Source organism: Heloderma suspectum, chromosome 6 (assembly GCF_057233095.1).
Source record: "Heloderma suspectum isolate Gila_16-S chromosome 6, 16-S_ref, whole genome shotgun sequence".
NCBI classification, from domain to species: domain Eukaryota; kingdom Metazoa; phylum Chordata; class Lepidosauria; order Squamata; family Helodermatidae; genus Heloderma; species Heloderma suspectum.
Genome location: NC_139463.1, coordinates 35,652,776 through 35,675,134, shown reverse-complemented (window position 1 = coordinate 35,675,134; position 22,359 = coordinate 35,652,776). Strand labels below are relative to the sequence as shown.

The following is a 22,359-nucleotide window of genomic DNA, read 5'->3' as shown; positions in this document are numbered from 1 at the left end:
GGGCCTAGGAAGTGCCTGAGAAGTGAGGCTCTGTTTAGGCTATGTTTACAGGTGGCTGTGCTGGGAAAGTTCTGACTATTTTCCCTCTGAACAAGTACTGTTAGTCTATGCTGGGAAAGTTGCAGATGAACACTAATTAACGCTTGCTGCTGTCATGCTGCCTCACTGCTAATAAGTATGGTATAAAACCCATTGCACCCCTTGGCTCTGGGTTCAGAGAAGCTGTCTGATCCAACCATTGGGTACGCCTGTGTGCTGCAAGTACTCAATAAAGGATCCTTGTAAGCAAACCTGGGTCTGGCTTATCATTATCTCAGCACCTCCAAACCTTAGCAGCCCGTGGCTGGGGCATACAGTCCCAGAATGGATTCACAGCCCTACTGGAATCAGAGCCACCAGCCTCCACTGCAGCCAGCCTAGATGGGTTTGTAACAAACTTGTGTGAGGAGGAGAGCTTTCCTTGTTTGATGCCAGGATTAGCATTCCTTTTATTGCAAGACATCACATCTTTATTATTAGCAATGGGGTTTTTTTATGCTCATAGTTAGGCCAGCCAGGTCATAATGCATTATAAATTGTCGGCAAATCAAGTGCTTCTTCTGCAGCCTATGGTATATGCTCAGTCCCATTAAGGATAATGGTGCGAATAACCATAAGTGATTAATTTCTTCTTCTTTTCACATACACTCTCTCTCACATGCACGTACAGTACATCACATTAACGTGGCATATGCAGGCACCATGTTAGAGGCATTGTGAAGTTTCTATCACTTTTACCCAGTCACGTATTTAGTAAAACAAGCCGTGTGTAATTAAGAGATAGCTTCAAGCCTACTCCCCAGATGAAGCATATTTTGTTAACTCGTATTGGGGAAAACATGCAAGAAAGTCAAAATATGTTCTGACGAAATCCAACCATATTAAAAGGGATGCAAACCACCATGGAGAGGAAGCTATAAGGGCCTTTCAATAACTTCCATTGGAACAGCACAATGGCCAACAAGATGGTAAGTCGGGGTAGGGCTCCTGTCACCCTCGTGATGTTGGACTGCAGCCCCTATAATAACTGCCAATTGGCCATGGAGGTTAGGGCTGATGGGAGTTGAAGTCCAGCAACATCTGGAGGACCACAGGTTCCCCACCAATCCTGTAAGTCACTCTACATTTTATCATTTGGTGTCAGAGAACTCAGTTTTGGTGGTACTTGATCATAATGTGTCCTTCCTCTCTCCTACAGTCAGGGCCAGAAATATTGGAACAAGGATAACTGTTTTGGCAGTTGGTCTGTACACCACCACATTGAAGTTGAAAGGAAACACACCCAGATGGGAGCAAAGTCAGGACTTCCAGCTGTAATTCAAGGGGTTCGACAAAAGTGGGGCACTAACAATTCAGGAAGGACAGCCAGTGGTATACACCCCCCCCCCCATTGTTGGTGGCTCATAAGTAATGGAACAAACCAACATCATTTCAAACTTGAGGATCGCCTTTAATACCTGGATGAAAATCCTCTGCAGTCAATGACTGCCTGAAGTCTGGAACCCATGGACATGACCAAATGCTGAGTTTCGTCCCTAGAGATGCTTTGCCAGGCCTTTCCTGCAGGTGCCTTCAGCTGCTGCTTGTTTGTGGGACTTTCTGCCTTCAGTCTTGTCTTCAGTAAGTGAAAAGCATGCTCTATTGGGTTGAGATCAGGTGACTGACTTGGCCATTGAAGAACATCCCACTTCTTTGCCTTGAGAAACTCTTGGGTAGCTTTTGCTGTATGTTTTGGGTCATTATCCATCTGCAATATGAAGCGGCGTCCTATCAGTTTGGCAGCATTCGGCTGAATCTGAGCAGAAAGTATAGCCCTATACACTTCAGAATTCATCATACTGCTTTGATCAGCAGTCAGGTCATCAATAAACACCAGTGACCCAGTTCCATTGGCAGCCGTACATGCCCATGCCATAACACTGCCTCCGCTATGTTTGACAGATGATGTGGTATGCTTTGGATCATGAGCTGTTCCTTTCTTTGTCCATACTTTTCTCTTCCCATCATTCTGGTACAAGTTAATCTTGGTTTCATCAGTCCAAAGAATCTTATTCCAGAACTGGGCAGGCTTTTGTAGGTGTTTGCTGGCAAAGGCTAATCTGGCCTTTCAGTTCTTGAGCATTCCCAGTGGTTTGCACCTGGTTGTGAAGCCTCTGTATTTACATTCATAAAGCCATCTCTTGACTGTAGATGTTGACAATGACATGCCTACCTCTGCAAGAGTGTTCTTGACCTGGCTAGATGTTGTGAAAGGGATCCTCTTCACCATCAGCAGAATTCTGTGGTCATCCACTTTAGTTATCTTCCATGGTCTTCTAGGCCTTTTGCTGTTGCTGAGCTTGCCATATAATTCCTTCTTTTTCAGGATGTTCCAAACTGTTGTATTGGACACTCCCAATGTTTTTGCTATCTCTCTGATGGGTTTATTTTGTTTTCTCAGCCTAATTATGGCCCCCTTCACTCACATGGACACCTCTTTGGACCTCATGTTGGGAGTTCTAGTGAACAGCTACCACATGCAAATGTAACACTCAGAACCACCTCCAGGCCTTTTATCTGCTTGACTGGTCATGGGGTACCCAGGAAACAGGCCACACCTGGCCATGCAGCTGATTGTCAGCCATTCGTTCCATTACTTATGAGCCCCAAATGATGGGTGTGTGTGTATGCCACTGGCTGTACTTCCTGAATGGTTAGTGCCCCACTTTTGTCAAACCCCTGGAATTACAGCTGGAAGTCCTGACTTTGCACCCATCTGGGTGTGTTTCCTTTCAACTTCAATGTGGTGGTGGTGTACAGAGGCCAACTGCCAAAGCAGTTATCTTTTTTCTGATATTTCTGGCCCTGACTGTAAGTATAGTATACAATACAAACCTTCTCCATGAACATAAACCTGTTTTAGGAAGGCATTTACAGCCCTTCGTCTAAGTTTTCAAACACTGCCATTGGCCTATACTGATGGCAAATATTTATATGTTCCATTAGAACATCGTTATTGTACGTGTTCCTCTGATGTGCTGGCAAATATTGCACATGATGTCTTATATTGCCTACTTTAGAGTGACCCAGAAAGAGATTTATCTGTCTCGTTGGCCTTTTATAGGGGACTGGCCAAATTATACAATAATTTGGGCTCTACTTTAAGACAAAGAACAACATTACTTTCCATAGCTTCCAAAATGATTTGTAGTAAATCTCTTCAGACTATAGCTGGAAATGGTAAGTGTTATTCATGTAATTCATTATTTATTTGAAGTATTTTTATGCTGCTTCTCTGCCAAAAAGAAGAGGGTACCAGACTAGCTTAAAATCAATCAGTATAATAAGATAAGCAATAAGACCAGATTCTAATTCTATGATTCTAAATCTAGAATTAGAATCAGACTAAAGAGAATAGGGAAGACCGACAGAGCAGTTAGATATGAGCTCACTAATATTCCTCATGAATATGCAGTGGAGGAGAAGAATAGATTTAAGGGACTAGATTTAGTAGATAGGGTCCCAGAAGAATTATGGACAGAAGTTCGCAACATTGTCCAGGAGGCGGCAACAAAAAAGTCCCAAAGAAAAAGAAAAAGAAAACCAAGAAGGCAAGATGGCTGTCTGCTGAGACACTGGAAGCAGCCCAAGAAAGAAGGAAAGCAAAAGGCAACAGTGATAGGGGTGGATATGCCCAATTAAATGCAAAATTCCAGAGGTTAGCCAGAAGAGATAAGGAATTATTTTTAAACAAGCAATGCGTGGAAGTGGAAGAAGATAATAGAATAGGAAGGACAAGAGACCTCTTCCAGAAAATCAGAAACATTGGAGGTAAATTCCAGGCAAAAATGGGTGTGATCAAAAACACAGATGGCAAGGACCTAACAGAAGCAGGAGAGATCAAGAAAAGGTGGCAAGAATATATGGAAGATCTGTATAGGAAGGATAATAATATTGGGGATAGATTTGATGGTGTGGTCAGTGAGCTAGAGCCAGACATACTGAAGAGTGAGGTTGAATGGGCCTTAAGAAATATTGCTAATAATAAGGCAGCAGGAGATGACAGTATCCCAGCTGAACTGTTTAAAATCTTGCAAGATGATGCTGTCAAGGTGATGCATGCCATATGCCAGCAAATTTGGAAAACACAAGAATGGCCAACAGATTGGAAAAAAATCCACTTATATCCCCATACCAAAAAAGGGAAGCACCAAACAATGTTCAAACTATCGAACAGTGGTACTGATTTCACATGCCAGTAAGGTAATGCTTAAGATCTTACAAGGTAGACTCCAGCAACTCATGGAAAGAGAATTGCCAGATTCAAAAAGGGTTTCGAAAAGGCAGAGGAACTCGAGACCAAATTGCCAATATCCGCTGGATAATGCAGAAAGCCAGGGAGTTTCAGAAACACATCTATTTCTGTTTTATTGACTATTCTAAAGCCTTTGACTGTGTGGATCATCACAAATTGTGGCAAGTTCTTGGTGGTATGGGGATACCAAGTCATCTTGTCTGCCTCCTGAGGAATCTGTATAACGACCAAGTACCAACGGTAAGAACAGACCACGGATCAACGGACTGGTTTAAGATTGGGAAAGGAGTATGGCAGGGTTGTATACTCTCACCCTACCTATTCAACCTGTACGCATAACACATCATGCGATGTGCTGGGCTTGATGAAGCCAAGGCTGGAGTTAAAATCACTGGAAGAAATATTAACAATCTCCGATATGCAGATGATACCACTTTGATGGCTGAAAGCGAGGAGGAGTTGAGGAACCTCATGACGAAGGTGAAAGAAGAAATTGCAAACGCTGGGTTGCAGTTCAACCTCAAAAAAACTAAGATTATGGCAACCAGCTTGATGGATAACTGGCAAATAGAGGGAGAAAACGTGGAGGCAGTGACAGACTTTGTCTTTCTAGGTGCAAAGATTACTGCAGACGCTGACTGAAGCCAGGAAATCAGAAGACGTTTACTTCTTGGGAGGACAGCAATGACAAATCTTGATAAAATAGTGAAGAGCAGAGACATCACACTGACAACAAAGGTCCGCATAGTGAAAGCAATGGTATTCCCCATAGTAACCTATGGCTGCGAGAGCTGGACCATAAGGAAGGTTGAGCGAAGGAAGATAGATGCTTTTGAACTGTGGTGCTGGAGGAAAATGCTGAGAGTGCCTTGGACTGCAAGAAGATCAAACCAGTCCATACTCCAGGAAACCAAGCCAGACTGGTCACTTGAGAGAATGATATGAAAGGCAAAACTGAAGTACTTTGGCCAGTGGCCACATAATGAGAAGACAGGATACCCTGGAGAAGATGCTGATGCTAGGTGTGGAAGGCAAAAGGAAGAGGGGCCGACCAAGGGCAAGGTGGATGGATGATATTCTGGAGGTGACGGGCTCAGACTTGGGGATCTGGGGGTGGCGACGACCGACAGGAAGCTCTGGCGTGGGCTGGTCCATGAAGTCATGAAGAGTCGGAAGCGACTGACCGAATAAACAACAATAATAAGACCAGAACATGATACACTTTGTTTTTCTTGGAGGGGTCTTTTATTCTGTATCTTTTGGGGGTGAGACGTGTGTGTGTGTATTTATTTATTATTACATTTTTATCCCACCTTTCTTCCACCATAGTACTCAAGGTGGCTACATGCCCAGTTAGTCACCCCTCCAAGCACTGACCAGACCAAGATGTGCTTAGCTTCAGCTAGCGCTGTGCCGAAAATTTCTCCCACATTTTTTTTCCTGACCATTCTCATTCAATTTGATAGAAGAGAAATTGCTTTTGGAAAGAAATTCAATACTGAAGAAATTTCGGAGAAATTCTCAAGGGTTAGGTTTGGGTTTCTTGGACTTACCTTACTTAGGAGATGGCCGAGGAGTGAGCACCTGTGTCCTGTTTTTCATTGTACAATCATCTCTCTGGCAGCCTACACTTCCGTTGAAGCCCAGTGGAAGGCATCATGAGCTCATTCAACAGTTTAGGAACAGGATAGGAGGGAGTACTTCTGAAACACTCCAGTATCTAAAAACATCACATGGGAATGATTAATACACACAAACTGCCTGGAGAAAGAAGCTTAGAGACCTGAGAAGCAGCTTCGTAGCTCATGAGGGGGGTTGTCTGAGCTTGTTATGTGAATTAATCATCCCCCCTATGTAAATCCTGAACAAGTGGCTCTTCAATAGCATTACCCTGGAAGCGGCTACACACCAAAAATGGGATCACACCATGAGTTTTACATATACACACTGGTTGTAAGCAGAGCTTGTGCAAATGGCCTCTTAAAATTCTAAGCCCTATTTAGGTGGGTGGGAGGGTGGGAGATACAATTTCACATTTGTCCAGGGGGAGGAGAAATTTTCTAACAGTTTCTCACAGGTAGTTATCACCATTTAAAAAATGGTAGCGTAGGCTTGTAGCACAGCCAGCTTCTTTCTTTTTTCCCTAAGGGTTGTGCTTTTTGCTTGCGTGTTTGTTTGTATTGTTTACATTCATTTAAATGTGGGCCATGCTGTGTTGGCAGCTTGGCCCACAATTTGCATCCTGCACAATGCCCCGTACCCAGCCTTGTTCTGGGGCTTTGTGACAGGTGAGGGAAGGCAGCTGCCACCCCCACCCCACCCTAAAAAGTGAAGAAAATTTGAAGAAAATTTTGCAAAGTGGCTTTTTATTTCCAGGGGATTAAAAAATAATAATTCTCAAACTTTTTTGAGTAAAACATAAATTGTGTTTCCCCCCTTTTCTTCCCCAGTCTAGTTGTCATTCTTCGGGGTTCAGCACCTACCCCAGTGTCTTCCAAAGGTTAAATTTCTGAGGAGCATTTCCAGATCTTGTCTCTAATGCAGCTGCATATAATGCTTCTCCTTCCTTGAAAGCCCTGTAGCAGGTGTGAGAGGGACAGTGTTGTGTCCAGCTCGAGGGAAGGAGTCAAGCTAGTACTGTACCAATATCTGTCCTCCATTTCTTTCCCCATGAAAGTGATTTCTATTTTCCTAACACATTCATTTTGAATTCTTTTGATGTTATTTTTGAGCTTGCTTAATTACTGCACGCTGATTAAGCAAGCAATCACTGCAAGGAAACACACATACAGAAGGTACTGTGTGTGTGTTTTGTTGCTGTTGTTCCTAGTACACTTCTTTCCATTGCTCTGCAGCCTCCTAGGCTGCCTGTGCCTCCTGATCTGGAAAAAGAAAAGAAAAAAAGCCCTATGGGAGGAATTAACTCATGATGCCTTCTCCTGGGCTTTAACTGAAGTGTGGGAAGCCAAGGAGGCTACAGGCTGCCAGAGGGATGATTGTACAAAGAAAGACAGGACACTTGTGAACACTCCTTGGCCACCTCATAAGTAAGGAAAGCATAAGAACCCAAAACCCAGCCCATGAGAATTTCTCCAAAATTTTCTTCCCCTTTGAATTATTTTTGGGAGCAATTTATCAGATTGAATGAGAATGGCTGAAAAGAAAAATGCGGTAGGAATTTCCTACACAGCTAGTTGAAATATTTAAGGAGCAAACCTATGGCCACTAGTCAGTGGCTAGACAACCATAAAATATCTGGTTTTCCAGGAACCAACCTCGGAGCCCGCGCCCCAAGGTCGTTTCCCAGGGAACCGACCTTTCCCCGCTTCCACGCTGACTCAGAGACAGTGCGGAGAAGCCCCGTCCTCCGTGCTCACAAGAGGAGCATGGAGAGGCTGAAATAGAGGTGTTCCTGGGAGGTGTTCCAGGGCAGGGAGGGCGGAAATGCCTGTACGACACATCCAATGTGTCGTACGGCAGCCTTCTCCCTCACTCTGCCCTCCCATGGCTAGATAGCTGCAATCTGCTGTCTACCCAAAAATGCAGGGTAGAAAAAGTGCAAAGGGAACGATCCCCTCTGTGTTCCTCCTGCCCTGCACTGGATAGGCAGTTGCCTCCGCGTTCGGAGGCAGCCGCTTATCTGCATAGGATTGCACCCCTTGGAGGCTTCTTTCCTGCAGATCAGCCTTCTCATATTAGAAGCAGCCACACACCTAGCTGTGGGTCCGGGAACGTGGAGCAGGGTATGTGGTGAATTGCAACATACTGAGGCCAATCAATGCATTACAAGCTTGTAAACATGAATGAGAGATGGAGAAGTGTCCATGGCAATGCTCCTGCCCACATTGTGAGAAACATAGGAAGCTGCTCTATATGGGTTAGACCGTTTGTTGACATTGACTGGCAGTGGGCGGCTCTCCAGGGATTCAGGCAGGAGCTTTTCCATCCTCCTTGGAGATACTGGGGCTTGAGCATGGGACGTTCTGCATGCAAAGCATGTCCTGTACCACTGAGCTATGGCCCTTCCTCCTTGAGCGTGACCTGCAGAAGCTGTTGGTGACCAGGAGTATTGAGTGAAGTTCCCAGGTGCTTTGGAAGTCATGACCCAGACTAGCCCAGACTTTCAAGCAGCATCAGCACTGTTCTGTCCTTACCCTGTACAGCAACAGTGGTGTAGTTACGGATGGCAGAGAATTCCACCACTGATTCCAGTGAGGCTGGATTCTTTAGAATCTGGCCCTGGAAACCATGGTGGAACGTCCCCCTGCCCCCCCGCCCCCCCGCGGAATCCCCCTTTACGGCACTTACCTGGGGCAGATGTGGCGGATTTGGCGGTGGCAGTGGCTCCGGCGGCTGGTCTCCTGGCCGGCCATGGCTGGGCTGCTGCGGCCGCCATTGCCGTCCTTACAGCTGTGTGATAGGCTACATAAGAATTTACGTAGCCTATCACGGCTAACATCCCTCCCCAAAAAAACCCCAGCGTACGCAAATGGCGGTGGCTACGGTGGCCGCCATTTGCGTTCCTTATTTTTCACTGTTCTAGCCTATGTAAATATTTACGTAGGCTTTTACGGAGGAAAAAAGAAAGAAATGCAAATAGCGCCCACTACGCCATTTGCGGTTCCCTTTTTTTTTGCTGTAATTGCCTCCGTGAATATTTACGTAGGCTAGAATGGCGAAAAATAGGGAACGCAAATGGCGGCTGCCATAGCTGCCGCCATTTTCGTACGCCATTTTTTGGGGGGGGCATGCCGTGCTAGGCTACGTAAATACTTATGTAGCCTATCACGGCAGCCTGGAAGGACGCAAATGGCGGCCTCTATGGCAGCCGCCATTTGTGTCCACAGCAGCCCGTCCGCGGCCGGAAGTCCGGCTGTGGCCGGCCCTGGCTGGCTCCTCCGTGGAGCCACCGCGGAGCAGAGCTGGCCAGGCAGGATTCTGGGGGGGAGGACCGGATTGCCTCCCCCCCGTCGAGGATTCCGGGGGGAGGGATGGAGCGCCTCCCCCCCCCAGCGGATGCCCCGACTGGAACCAGGTAAGCATTTTGTACATCCCTAGGTTCAGTGATGTAATTTTAGCCCCGGGACTTTATGTTCTTATGTGGGCCCCCTGATTGCTTCAGTTGTGAAGCACACAACTAACATTTATCTTCTCCACCCTCCCTCGACTTCTTATGCATTCCTAATATGCTAGAGCAAAAGAACCCAAACAACAAAACTTTGCCAACCCTGATACTAAAGGAAGTACTCTGAGCAGTTTCCCCATTTCAAACACACTTAAATCATAGTGCCATCATGACTACAGGAATAAAATGGAGTTTACTTCTAGTACCCTGATGCTAATCACAGTTATTAGGGAATAAGCATCATTTTGTTTTTGAAGAGGATGTTCTATTTTTGAAGAAGAAGAAGAAGAAGAAGAAGAAGAAGAAGAAGAAGAAGAAGAAGAAGAAGAAGAAGAAGAAGAACAAGATCTCTTCTCTCAGCTTTCAGGCAGACGGTAGCACTGGAAAGTCTCTAGGGAGGAAGTCCTGGTTCAGTGTGTGTGTGTGTGGGGGGGGCTTTACAGAGAGGAGGAGGAGGAGGAGAGGAGGAGGAGGAGCATCTATAATGCACATGCATGACAAGCTGCCCTCAACTATAAATTGTTTTAAAAGAAGAAAGGGTGTTGCAGAAACTACTCCAGGTAGGCTCTGGCATGGCCATACCACTCCAGGTGCTGACACTGGGCCTGCTTGCCAATATCCCCATCAGCTGCCCCTAATATTGTGCATATTAGGCTTTCTTGGCCTCAAACTGTGCATCTCTAAATATGCACATTTTTCAAGCCCCCTTTTTTTGTAAAAATAAACAAATAATGACGGCGGCAAAATGGCCAGTGCTCACCGGACGGGCCCAGGATGAGTGAGGTGACTCACTGAGCTCATGGGGGCTCGGGCACGGGTCTGGGGGGTGGGGGCGAGTGGGGGCAGTGCTTCAGTGGGCACCCAAAGAACCTAGGCTGGGTTCACACACCCCTGACTGGCATAGTGGGTTTTGGGGGGCAGAGCAGAGAACTGAACCACAATCAATGTCTGGAATCAGCACACCATGTTCTCTTTTACAGAGAAGTGGCCATTGTAAATTTCCAAGTATTTGTGACGAATCAGGAAGTGGGGTCTGTTGTATTCCCCTTACTCTGAAACATTATTATAACCTAATTTATAGGTTAGGTTTATAACCTCTCTGATTCTATTTCTTTCTCTTTTTTCATAAGGACATAAGAACAAGGATCCATCTAGTCCAAGCATTCGATCCACACAGTGGCCAACCAGCTGTTGACCAGGAACCCACAAGCAGGACATGAGCACAACATCACCCTCCTGCCCATGTGCCCCAGCAACTGGTGTACATAATCGTATTGGCTCTGGTACTGGAGATAGCACATAGCCATCAGGACTAGTAGCCATTGATAGCCTTCTCCACCAGAAACTTGTCCAACCCCCTTCTAAAGCCATCCAAATTGATGCCCATCACTATCTCTTGAGGTAGCGAATTCCAGAGTTTAATTATGCACTATGTGAAGAAGTCCTTCCTTTGATCTGTCCTGAATATCCCACCCATCAGCTTCATGGGATGACCCCAGGTTCTAGTATTATGTGAGAGGGAGACAAAAGTTGCCCTATCCTCATTTTCCACACCATGCATAATTCTGTACACCTCTGTCATGTCTAACTAGGGAAGGCGGAGAATTCCGTCACAGATTCCAGTGAGGCCGGATTCTTTAGAATCCATCCCCCCGGAATCCGTGGCGGAACAGCTTCCTGCCTCCTAAATATTTATGTAGGCCAGAACAGTGAAAAATAAAGGAATGCAAATAGCGTCCACTACGCTATTTGTGTTCCCCTTTCTTTTCGCCGTTTTATCTTACGTAAATATTTATGTAAGATAAGTCAGCGAAAAATAGGGAACGCAAATGGTGGCCGCCGTAGCCGCTGCCATTTGAGTACGCCGCGTGTGTGTGTTTTTTAATGTTAGCCATGATAGGCTACGTAAATTCTTATGTAGCCTATCACGACTGTCTAGCTGGACGCAAGTGGCGGCTGCTACGGCAGCCGCCATTTCCGTCCGCACCAGGCCGTCCTTGGCCGGAAATCTGGCTGCGGATGGCCCTGGCCGGCTGCTCCGCGGTCTGGCCGTGGAGCAGAGCCAGCTGTCGAGGATTCCAGGGGGAGGACCAGATCACCCCCCCCGTCGAGGATTCCGTGGGGAGGGATGGAGCAAAGGTAAGTGAGTTTCATACATCCCTATGTCTAACCAGTCTGCAAGTCCGCAGACTGGCATCCGGGGGGCTGAACTGGTGGGAATCTGCCAAACTCAAGCCCCCAAGTGGACGCTCATGACATTCCTCTTGCCATACTGCCAACGCCAGTGGCAGCAGCAAAAATATCATCACTGGCAGCAAACTGCTACAGAAGGCTAAAACTAGGGATGTACGAAACCACTTACTTGTTTCATAAGTGGCATCCGCGGTGGGGGGGAGGTGCTCCATCCCTCCCCCTGGAATCCTCCCGTGTCGGCTCCGCTCTGTGGCGACTCTGTGGAGCTGCCAGCTGGGTGCATCCGCAGCGGGACATCCGGCTGCGGCAGGTCTATGGGCACAAATGGCGGCCGGCGTAGCGGCCGCCATTTGCATCCCTTCACTGAGCTGTGATAGGCTACATAAATATTTACGTAACCTATCACGGCAAAGAGTGGGGATGCAAAAGGCATAGCGACTGCCATTTATGTCCCTGCTCTTTGCCGTGGTAGGCTACGTAAATATTTACGTAGCCTATCACAACTCAGCAAAGGGACGCAAATGGTGGCCGGTGTAGCAGCCGCCATTTGCGTCCACATCCCAACAGCGGCCAGAGCCGCCACTGCAAATGGAGCCGCAGCCAAGTAGGCTCCGTTCTGGGGGGCTTCCGTGGGGTTGTGGAGCAGGTTGCTCCGTTCCGCCACGGATTCCGGGGGGCCGAATTCACTGGAATTTGGCCTCCCTGGGATCCGTGGCAGAATTCTCTGACATCCCTAGCTAAAACTGTTAAATTTAGCTTGGAAATCACAGCAGTGGTGGCAGTGGCCACTCCAGGGGGAGCGGGGGGGGGGGGTGCATGAAGCCCATAGGGCATGTGTTGCTTACCCTACTCTATTTGAAGGGGTGCACTATCCAATTCCAGTTTAAAGAGCATGAACCATGTGAACCATTGTTCATCACCACTTAGCATCTGGACAGGAGATTGAACAGGCCGGCAGGCAAAGCACCTGGTCATATCCTTCTGCACTATGGTGAGATGTACTGTATTTCTATTTGAATTAATGTAATCATTTCTGCATTAGCATTTATACATATAAATGCAAATCTTATACAAATTGATGCCTTCTTTTGTTGCTGATGCATTTCTGTAAAGGAAGACCGGATCTCTGGGCTCAACGAGCCCCGTGATCCACAGCCCCCCGCCTCTCAGAACCAGCTCAGCCTAGCCCACAAGCACACCCCAACCCCCTCCCTGCCCAGTGGAGGAGTTGGTAGCTGCTGAATTTAGCACTGACCCAGGCCAGGAAAGAAACAGCAGCAATAATTTTGAGGTAGACATTTATTTACCAGTAAGGGGTAAGGGAATAAGAAGAGAGGCAAGACAAAGCACAATTTAGAATTTCCCCAGATATCAATTCCCCATTTGGAAACCCAACATAGACTAAAACAGTAAAAGACTAAATAACCCTAGTCTACTCACACCTCCGAGTAGGATCCTTAGTTAATGCCAATGCTCCAAAACCTTCCACCTGGACCAGATGGAAACCAAAGGAACCAGAAGAATGGCTGATGGTCTCTTTTTATCTTATTCCAAACTCAGTCCTTCACCCTTTCACCCCCCCCCCACCTTCCCTCAAGGAGGATGAGCTGGGTTTTTTACAACTCTCCAGCTGTGCTGGCATTCTGGCAGGCTAAGCTGTTTTACGACCTTGACTCCCTGATTAGGCCTCTGTCCTGGTGCGTCTCTTCCTCCCCCCAGGTGGCCTGACTTGTAAATCTTCTTGCAGAACCCCAGTCTCTCCTACCATAAAACACTAAAACACCATCTAAAACAATGCAAGCAGGTACAATTAACTCTTTCCCACCACATCTTTGGCCCCATAAGGCCTTTGACAATTTCCTCTTTTCTTTTCTTTTCTTTTCTTTTCTTTGTTTGGCAATTCATAACTTGCCACTTGAGAAGTAATATATTGGGTCCATGTGCTAGTATACTAACCCAGCATTTTTTTCTTCATTTGTAAGACATTTGTGATAAAATAACGCTTGCAATAGTTGCTTTGAACAATTATCTTGAGCTAATTTTCCTGATGTGAAGGAGCTATTTCCCCACTTCGTTGAAGCACAGTGCATCATCTTCTGTGTGCATGCCACACATCAGGGAAATACCCCTTCATTCGCTTGATCGTTGTGGTGTGTGTATACATGTGAGTTCATGGACACGTGTGAATGGGGACATGCGGTAACACCTTTGGCAGCCGCCATGGTCCCAACAGCCCAAGAGATCCCACTTCTGCCATCTGATCTGGGTCCCTCTTTAACTGGAACTCTGATCCAATAAGCATTGGGTGGTTGAGTCAGAATGCTGTCAGAGGCTTTATGGCAAATTTAAATGGTGCCTTACTGCGTACTGTTGCCTGCTGCTGCCACCAGATAAGTCTATGGTGCCATTTTGGACCACTGGTAGAGGAAGAGCCCCAACAGAGGTCAGTTTCCTAAGGGTCTCCTCAATCCTGGAGATGCCCATGCCCCAATTTTGCCACCCCAAGTGCAACATTCTATCCTCTACATTACACTGGTTTCAGGAGACCCAATCTTGCCCAATTTCTTAAAAAAAAACCCTGAAAATCCTAACCAGAAGCTCCCCCCCCCCACAACCCTAATTCTCTGCCAGCCTCCATGATCTCATTACACAAGAGGAAACAGAATTTCCAAAACTTGGGTAATGAACTTACCTTAGGGTGCAATCCTATGCATGTTTAGACGGGAACTCCCAGCATTCCCCAGCCACCTATACTGGTTCTAAGGACTGCAACCTTAGAGAAACATATTACAGCCTCAGTTGTATTGCCATTCTCTCTTCGGTATTCTTGTAAAGTTCTCATTTCCTTCAGCTGCACATGACATTTCCTTGCCTCTGATTTTCAAGGGGGGCGGGGTTGGTTGGTGTATGTATGGATGTACATATGTAAGACAGAGAGAGAGAGGGAGAGGGAGGCAGAATGTTATCACATCTATGAGGAAATGAGACTTCCTTTCCATATTGCCAAAGGAAAAGGCTACTATCATTTTTACTCCCTTCTGACTTGATAATACAGTGGGAGAAAAAGAAGAAGAAAAAGAGTCATCATACGGAATCCCATATGCCGACAATCTTTCTCACAGAGCTCATTTGTTGCTTTTGCTCTTACCACAGCTTGCTTCAGCCTTTTGTTTTTCTCTGACCTGACGCAGCCTGACTCCTCATTATTTTAGGCCTCTTGATGCAGAAAACAGCTTCATTTCTTTGTACACATCAATTCAGAGAACAAAGCACATATTGGTTGCCCTGAAAACAACAGAAACACTAGGCAATTATGAAACATTCTTATCTGACGAGTCTTCTTTGACCCGGATCCAAGGCAGGCCCAATATAAGAGGGACCTGCTGATCATGACCATGTACCATTGGTGGTGGTAAATTCTGAAGTGCGGGTGCTTATCATGACCGTCCTCAGAGCCAAAGAGAAGCCAAACATTCAGGCTGCTGTGATCCATGTGCGTGCGTGCGTGTGTGTAAGTATAAGTGTGTGTAAGTAAGAAACCACTTCTAGCAGTTTTATCTCCACCAGGAGCAGGACGTTTGTAAAGATAATGGGTCTGAATTGCCCATTCAAGGCCAAGCCACTGCAAAATTATTTGCCTTACAGCAGGGAACAATATCTTTTTGTTGGGAAAATTTCTCCCCCTCCCCCAGCTACTGTGAGAAATGCAGCTAAGCTCAGAGGGAACAGGGAAGTCTGAGGGAAGGGGGGAGCAGTTGACTTCCTTGGTAATAAAAAAAGGGCCAGCACTGTGCCCCTGTGAGCCTTGGCTCAACTATACCACTAACTGTGGGTGTGGACACTGCCAGGCCCTGGAACTAGCACTGTGCCGAATTGATCATTCTGTTCATTTTGACCACTTGTTGGGGGGAGTGGCAAAAAGATATTGCACCTGAAGATTTGCAGGAAGGGGTGAGAATTTCTGAGATGCTTCTCAGGGCACAGGGCTTCAGTGTTTACCTTACTGTAAGGAGGTAGCAGAGGGGAGTATGGGAACTCTGTTACCATGTCCCCCCTGTTCTGTCCTTGCAGCCTCTCTGGCTGCTTCAGCTTCTTGGAAACCCCCCTGGAGGACTTAGCCAGGGCTTCCTCCCTTGGGGCTTCCCTACAGAGATAGTGCGGGAGTCAGAGAAGGGAGTGGAGTCTGATGGACTCCCTGCCATCCAGCCTCCCAGACCTCGCTCACCAGGCTGTGAGGGGCTCGCTTCCCCACTCTCCAACCTGTGGGAAGCACTGCAGGGCCGGCCGGCCCCTTACCGAGTCATGATTGTGTGCAAAATCGCAGCTCGGTTACTTCCGCATATTTAAAATGGATTCTCTGGCTTCCTTAAAGGGGCAATGGCTCAAGATTACAGCATAAAGGGCCTTTTATAATCTGTAATCTTGTGTTATTGCCCCTTTAAGGAAGCTAAAGATTCAACTATGCCGAACTAACCTGAGCCATGATTTCTGTGCACAATCGTGGCTCTGTAAGGGGCCGGCCGGACCCACAGTGCTTTCTGGGCAGTCGCCGAACCGTCCTGCAGCTCCTGTGCACAGCTCATATGGGTGGGCAGCGAGGATGGCTCGTCAACACCTGAAGGGAGCAGACGGAGGTGCGTCCGTCCATCCCTGCTTCCCTGTGCTGCGGCCTGCTGAGTGCTTGAAAGCTGAGAGAGGCATTTTTGGTTTTGCTTTGAGGTTAGTAAAAGTCCTTTTAATGACAAGAAGAAAAACAAGAAAAATAACAAGAATGCGTCACTCAGCTCTCAGCCACTCAGCAGGCAGCTGCACTGGAAAGCCCCAAGGGAGGAAGTCCTGGTTAAGTCCTCCAGAGAATTTTTCAGAAAGCTCAAGCAGCCAGAGAGGCTGCAAGGCAAGGACAGAACGGGGGGGGGGGTAAAAGAAAGAGCGCACACACCCCTTGGCCACCTCCTGACAGTAAGGTAAGCACTGAAGCCCTGCACCCTGAGAAGGTTCTCTGAAATTCTCAGCAACCCAACGAAAGAGGCAGAAAAGTGACTGCCACTTTTGCAGGGAAAAAAAGAGGATGCAGAAGGGCAGGTGGGGTTTCAGCATAGCACTGCCTGCAACTCTCTGTCCCTCCAGCTCCTTTTGATTGCTGATGCTGTGTCAGCTTTACTACTGTGGGAATTAGCAAACCCTAAGCTCACTGAAGTTCCCAGAATTCAGTCTTGAAGCTCGTTCCAACTCTGGTCTGTATCAGGTTGCTTTTTTGTTTCTCGTGAGAATCTGTGCTTATTTGCAGCCACGTGTTTTCCAAATGTACACATCACCTTTGCAGATCTCTGAAATGTACTCATTCTTCTCCCATTGACTGAAGTGTAGTTGTGCGCATTTTTCTAAAGTACACATTTTTGCATGCACATTTTTCAAACATGCACATTCTGTTGAATTAGGGACGTATGGGAACTTTGATTTATGAGAACTTTGCAAAAGATGTGCAGATGCCCCATTTGAAGCTCCAAATGGAAGCGCAAGCATGAGCATGTGTCCACTGAAAATATAAACTGTCAAACATGTGCTCACATTCATCTCATTCCTGATTCCCAGTTGGATTTGCGCAAATTTACTCTGAAGGCTGAATCAGCCCCAGGAAATTTCAGGAAACTTGTACAAACCTCCTGTTCGATCACTGCTCAATTTGTGCAAGTTTCCCATTCATGCAGAGCAAGCAGTGACTGCAAATACAAATGAGAATCAGGCACAAGACAAGCAGCAAGAGAATGTTCAGAGAACATTTCTTGTTTATTCATCTCTATATCTAATGCATGGGGGGGGGACTGCAAAGCACATTGTAATCTTGGAAATGAATGGACTTCAATCACAGAGTGTGTCTGAGTCTGTGTTCAGTGTGGAAGCTGTGAACTGGGTAAATCCTGGTAAAAAATGAACAGAAATGAATTTCTCATATACCCCTTTCAGCTTTATAACTCTTCAGGTACATGGAAATGCTTCACTCCTCAAAGCACAAGAAAAATACTCCTGGCCCCTCTTCTTTTGAATTCCATCAAGCACTAGCCAATCTACAGTTTAGCAGAAGGAGAGGGAGAAGGTGTGAGCCCTTTCCCATCAGCCTGCCTTGTCCAGGGACCACCCAGAACCTTCCCTCTTTGATTCCCTCAGCAGTCAGACTTTTCGCATGGGATAGAGGGAGGAAAAAAAATTCCTTCCTTCAACCTGTTTTGACCTAGGGATGCTTGAGGAATTCAGTGGGTTGGATCCAGATTTATGCCAGATCAAGGTGCTGATGGGAGTGGAGTTTCCAGCACCCTCCTTTCCATGGCAGCCCCTCCACCTACCTGAAAATTCTACACAGAGAGTCAGGAGATGCTGCTGAATGGGACATCTGTCATGCATGGGGAAAGGGGAATCCCCAACAATGAGGCTGAGGGAGCTTCCATGAGCAAAGCCCTTCCTCTCAAAAGTTCCTCCACCTTGTGGAAGAAAGATCTTGGATCCAACCCAGTATTTACACATTCTTATATTCAGTGACCTGATGCACAGCTCTTGGACTCATGCACAAATCAGAGCATAGCTATCCATCAAATTTCACATCTATCCAAAGGTTGTGATACAGTTCTTGGCAGTTTATAGTAGGGATGGATGACAATTTTATCTTTGCTTGCAAAGCTACGAGCATGCCTTGTTCAAAGCCCCAAATGCGATCGTGAACACATGTCCACCAAAAATGTTCACAAATTGCCAGACACGTGCTTGCGTTTGATATGTGTAACTTTGCCAGTTTGGGCTTGTGCAAATTTCCTAATTTTCACAAATTTCCCTGTATACTGAATTGGTCCTACTTCAGTCTATGGAGGAAAGTTGCACAAATGAGCAAATCTGCCCAATTTGGGGAAAATTTGCACAAATTCCATGTTTGATTACTGCTTGATTTGCTCAGTTTTTCTGTTGCATGCTGAGCAAGCAGTGTTCACAAACATGAACAGGAATCTGGCATGAGACGAGCAGCAAGATGATGTCTGGAGAACCCAAGTGATCGTGAACATTGCTCATTTGCCCATCCCTACTTTAAACATATCCCAAAGTGCATTTAAATACACATTTTGAGAGAAAACACATATTTGAATAAGTATTGGACTATGTATTGAAATATGTATGGGGAGAAACTTTAAAAAAACTGATTGATGTGGAAGTATAGGTAAAAACATATGAAAACTACAGGCATACATTAAACCTTGTAATTTCAGCCCCTGACTTGCGGGAGCAATCCCAAACTCTCCCCAACTGAAAGGCGTTAGAAGAGGTGCAAGCATTGCTCTGCTTGAGTAGACAACGGTCTCCTAGCAGGATGGCATCTATGCCACCAGAGTTCTTCTGGTGTGTCTATGGAAAGTTCCAAAGGTATACAATTACTTGCAAAACATGTGTGTATTAGGCAAAAATGCAAGTATTAGGAGAAATGTGCACAAAAATGCTTTTGGATTTTCCATGTGAACTTAAAAAAAAAAATGATCAAAGTTCAGGACAAACCAAACAACATTGGAGAAATTGTCAAAATTTGAGATGAACTGAAATTAAGGTGGGGAAAATGAGAAAGTGAGAGAAACCAAAATTGACAGATCTATCCCTACTTTCAAAATCAAAAGTGTTCACCAGGCTATGCCTTATTTCTCCTTGGCCTATCATTTGATTTATTTACATGACGCTGAATTAATAGCCTGAGCTTTAGATTATGTTTGCAGTTGATTTTATGTGTAGGCTGTATTTATTTTATCTTCCTATCCACATTTATGCTATGCTATATTTGTGAGGGGGTCGGGGAGGAATGCTATGTGAATACACACACACACACACACACACACACACACACACAGTTAAGAAAACCCCAACAAATAAAAGAAATGTACAACACAAATTGGAAATACAAGATTGGAACACCCCTACTTGTATTTTACATTTATTTTGTTAGCCACCTTTAATTTTTATGTTGGAAAAGAAATGCAGAGATGAACAATCCAACAGATTAGTTTTCAAATACAAATAATCTGCTTTGATGAAAATCTGAGATTATAGAGGACTTTGACAACTGTTCTGTAAGCAATGGACTGTAAATAGAAATGGAACATAAAATATTGATGTGTGTGTGTGTGTTTCCTTTTAAAATACTGATTATTTTAACTAAATGTGCGGATTAGGAAGTGGGGGAACTCAGTTCCAGTGTATGTCTACTATGGAAACTTTTATTAGCACTCAGAGAGAAATTCAGCTCCATGTTTCTCCTCAGGGGGTGGAGTTGGCATTCATATGTAGAATGTAAGGTGTTAATTGGTTTGACTTGGCTTTTTCCGGTGAGTTTTTTTAAAAAATAAAAATAAAATCACTCCATATGCTAATTAAAAGCATGTCTTTGCCTATTAGTCCCTAAGGAAGACATTTGTTTTTCTTTTTTTTTCCCCCTTACTTTTTCATTAGAAAGAAAAGCTTTTCAACAGCATGAAATAGTTCCAAATCCAAAGGAAATCTCCTTGGAAACATTTTTACTCCTTTGCAAATCAGAAAGAAAACTGATTTGTTGCTGTTGTTTTTACATCAATGCATTAATTATTATTCATAAGCAATGTAATTGTCCTAATTTACCTTGTTTCTAAAACTGAGCCTCATAAAAGCATTTTTTTTTTAAAGGGGGTGGTTTAAATAGAGAAGGAATGGGGGTTTGGTTATAAAAAAGGAGGAGAAAATAAAGGAAGTTTCCATAGACTTTGATAGTGATTAACATTTGGCACCCCATATAATTAGGCTATAACCAGCTTGCACTACATTTGATATAAAAGGAGAGAGAGAGAGAGAGAGAGAGAGAGAGAGAGAGAGCGCAAAAGGTTGCAATCACTAGGGATGGATGAGAATTTTGTTTCATGTCAGTTTTGATAAGAATTTACCAGAATTTGTGAAATTCTCCATATTTGGGACAAAAATAACTTGAGATTTGTCCATCCAAGGTTTGAGTGCTTTGCTCTTAAAATGCTGGGATTGGATCCCTGTGTATTCAACCACATTAGTGCTGAATTCAGAGTAGCCATCTCTCTTTTCTTACAAGCTCGTCATCTTTAGCAGCTATATGGCTGGCAGGTACAACATGGTTGTCTCCGTGCAGGGAATAGCTGTTGCTATTGAATCTGGCTGGTGCAAATGGGTGAGAATTTCATTTCAGTTCATTTTTAAATACAAATATATCAAAATTTGCAATGTTCTTCATATTTGGGAGAGAAAGAACTCCAGATGTTAAAAATGTGAATGTTGAAACTGACAAATTCACCTATCCCCAGTTACCACTGCAGTAGGACAGCAACTCACCTTGAACATTCTGGTAAAATATAGTATGAGTAGAACCTTCAAAATTATAGGGCAAATGTCCCATGACTCTAAGGTCTGTGAGGAAGCATGGGGTAAGTAGATGCAAATTTACTGCTGGATTAAAATTTACCTCAGGCTCAGTTATCATTGAACCTGAGCTTAAGGAACATTGGCTTGATACATAGCTCAGTACACAGAACTTGGTATCCTTGCATTTAAAGCATCCCCTTCCTTTCAACCGAGAGAGCCAATGCATGCCCCTAAACAGATACATACTCTGCATTAGTTTAAATAAATGGGGGTGATCTAGGAAAATCCATAAATTCATTGGAACTTTTGGGGTGGGTTGATTATATAATCTAAAGGCCAAGCTTTCAAGGCTGGGCTAAGACCTTCTTGCCACCAGAGGCAAAAGACAACAGACACATACACTTTCAGACCCATAGACATGTACACTTTCACACACAGAGACACATAAGAACAGAAAAAGAGCCCTGCTGGATCAGACCAAGGGTCCATCTAGTCCAGCATTCTGTTCACACAGTGGCCAACCAGCTGTTGACCAGGAATCTACAAGCAGGACACAAGTACAACAGCAACCTCCCACCCATGTTCCCCAGCAACTGGTATTCACAGTCATACTGCCTCAGGTACTGGAGGTAGGACATAGCCCTCAAGCCTAGTAGCCATGGATAGACTTCTCCTGCTTTCATGTACAGCAGCCAATCAGAGTGGCAGTTTTGAATGTTACTTCAACACTGGCAATGGGGCAGTGTCCTCCACCAAACCTGAGGGCAGCAGGCTAGTTTAGGGGGGCACAGTCGAGCTCTGTCCTCCAACACTTCACCACTGCTCACTCACCACACCGTCTGGTACTTACTCGCTGCCAGCGCAAACGAATGCTGGAATGCATCCAGCATACATCAGCACTGCAATGCCCACTGGAGAGCATTGCCTACTTGGCTGCCTCTCCGCCTGCTGGCTAGAACAGAGCCTGTTCCCAGTGATGCTCTTTGTGACAGCTAGGCGAGATGTCCAACCAGCCCAGGCCAGCAACAAGTAAGCATTGCTGATGCTGGGGCACCTGCTCAGGAGGACGAAACAGGCTCCAGGCTCAGGGGAGATGGCCATGGGGACCTTCCTCTACTGCCACCCCCCCACCCCAGCATCTGCTGTCTGAGGTAGGTGACTCACTTTGCCTACTGGGAAGTCTGGTCCTTTCCTTGACTTAAAAAAAAAAAAAGCCTCAAGAGGTTAAAGGTTTAAAAACAGGAATGGCAGACCGTGGGGGGGGGGGGGTGCAGATAAGGAAGGGAATGCTTAAGGCATTTTTGTTTGGCCATTTTCTCACTCA

General features: G+C 45.5%; 1 long non-coding RNA gene across 1 annotated transcript in view; it reads right to left on the bottom strand.

Annotated features, from left to right (window-relative positions):
- Positions 1-13,246, bottom strand: part of LOC146340635 (uncharacterized) — a 31,840-nt gene extending 18,594 nt beyond the window's left edge. The window contains exons 1-2 of the long non-coding RNA XR_014784082.1: positions 13,092-13,246; positions 5,887-6,053 (exon numbers count right to left, since the gene is read on the bottom strand). This is a non-coding gene — a long non-coding RNA (uncharacterized LOC146340635). The remainder of the gene's footprint in view (positions 1-5,886; positions 6,054-13,091) is intronic.
- Between the last annotated feature and the right edge of the window lie 9,113 nt (positions 13,247-22,359).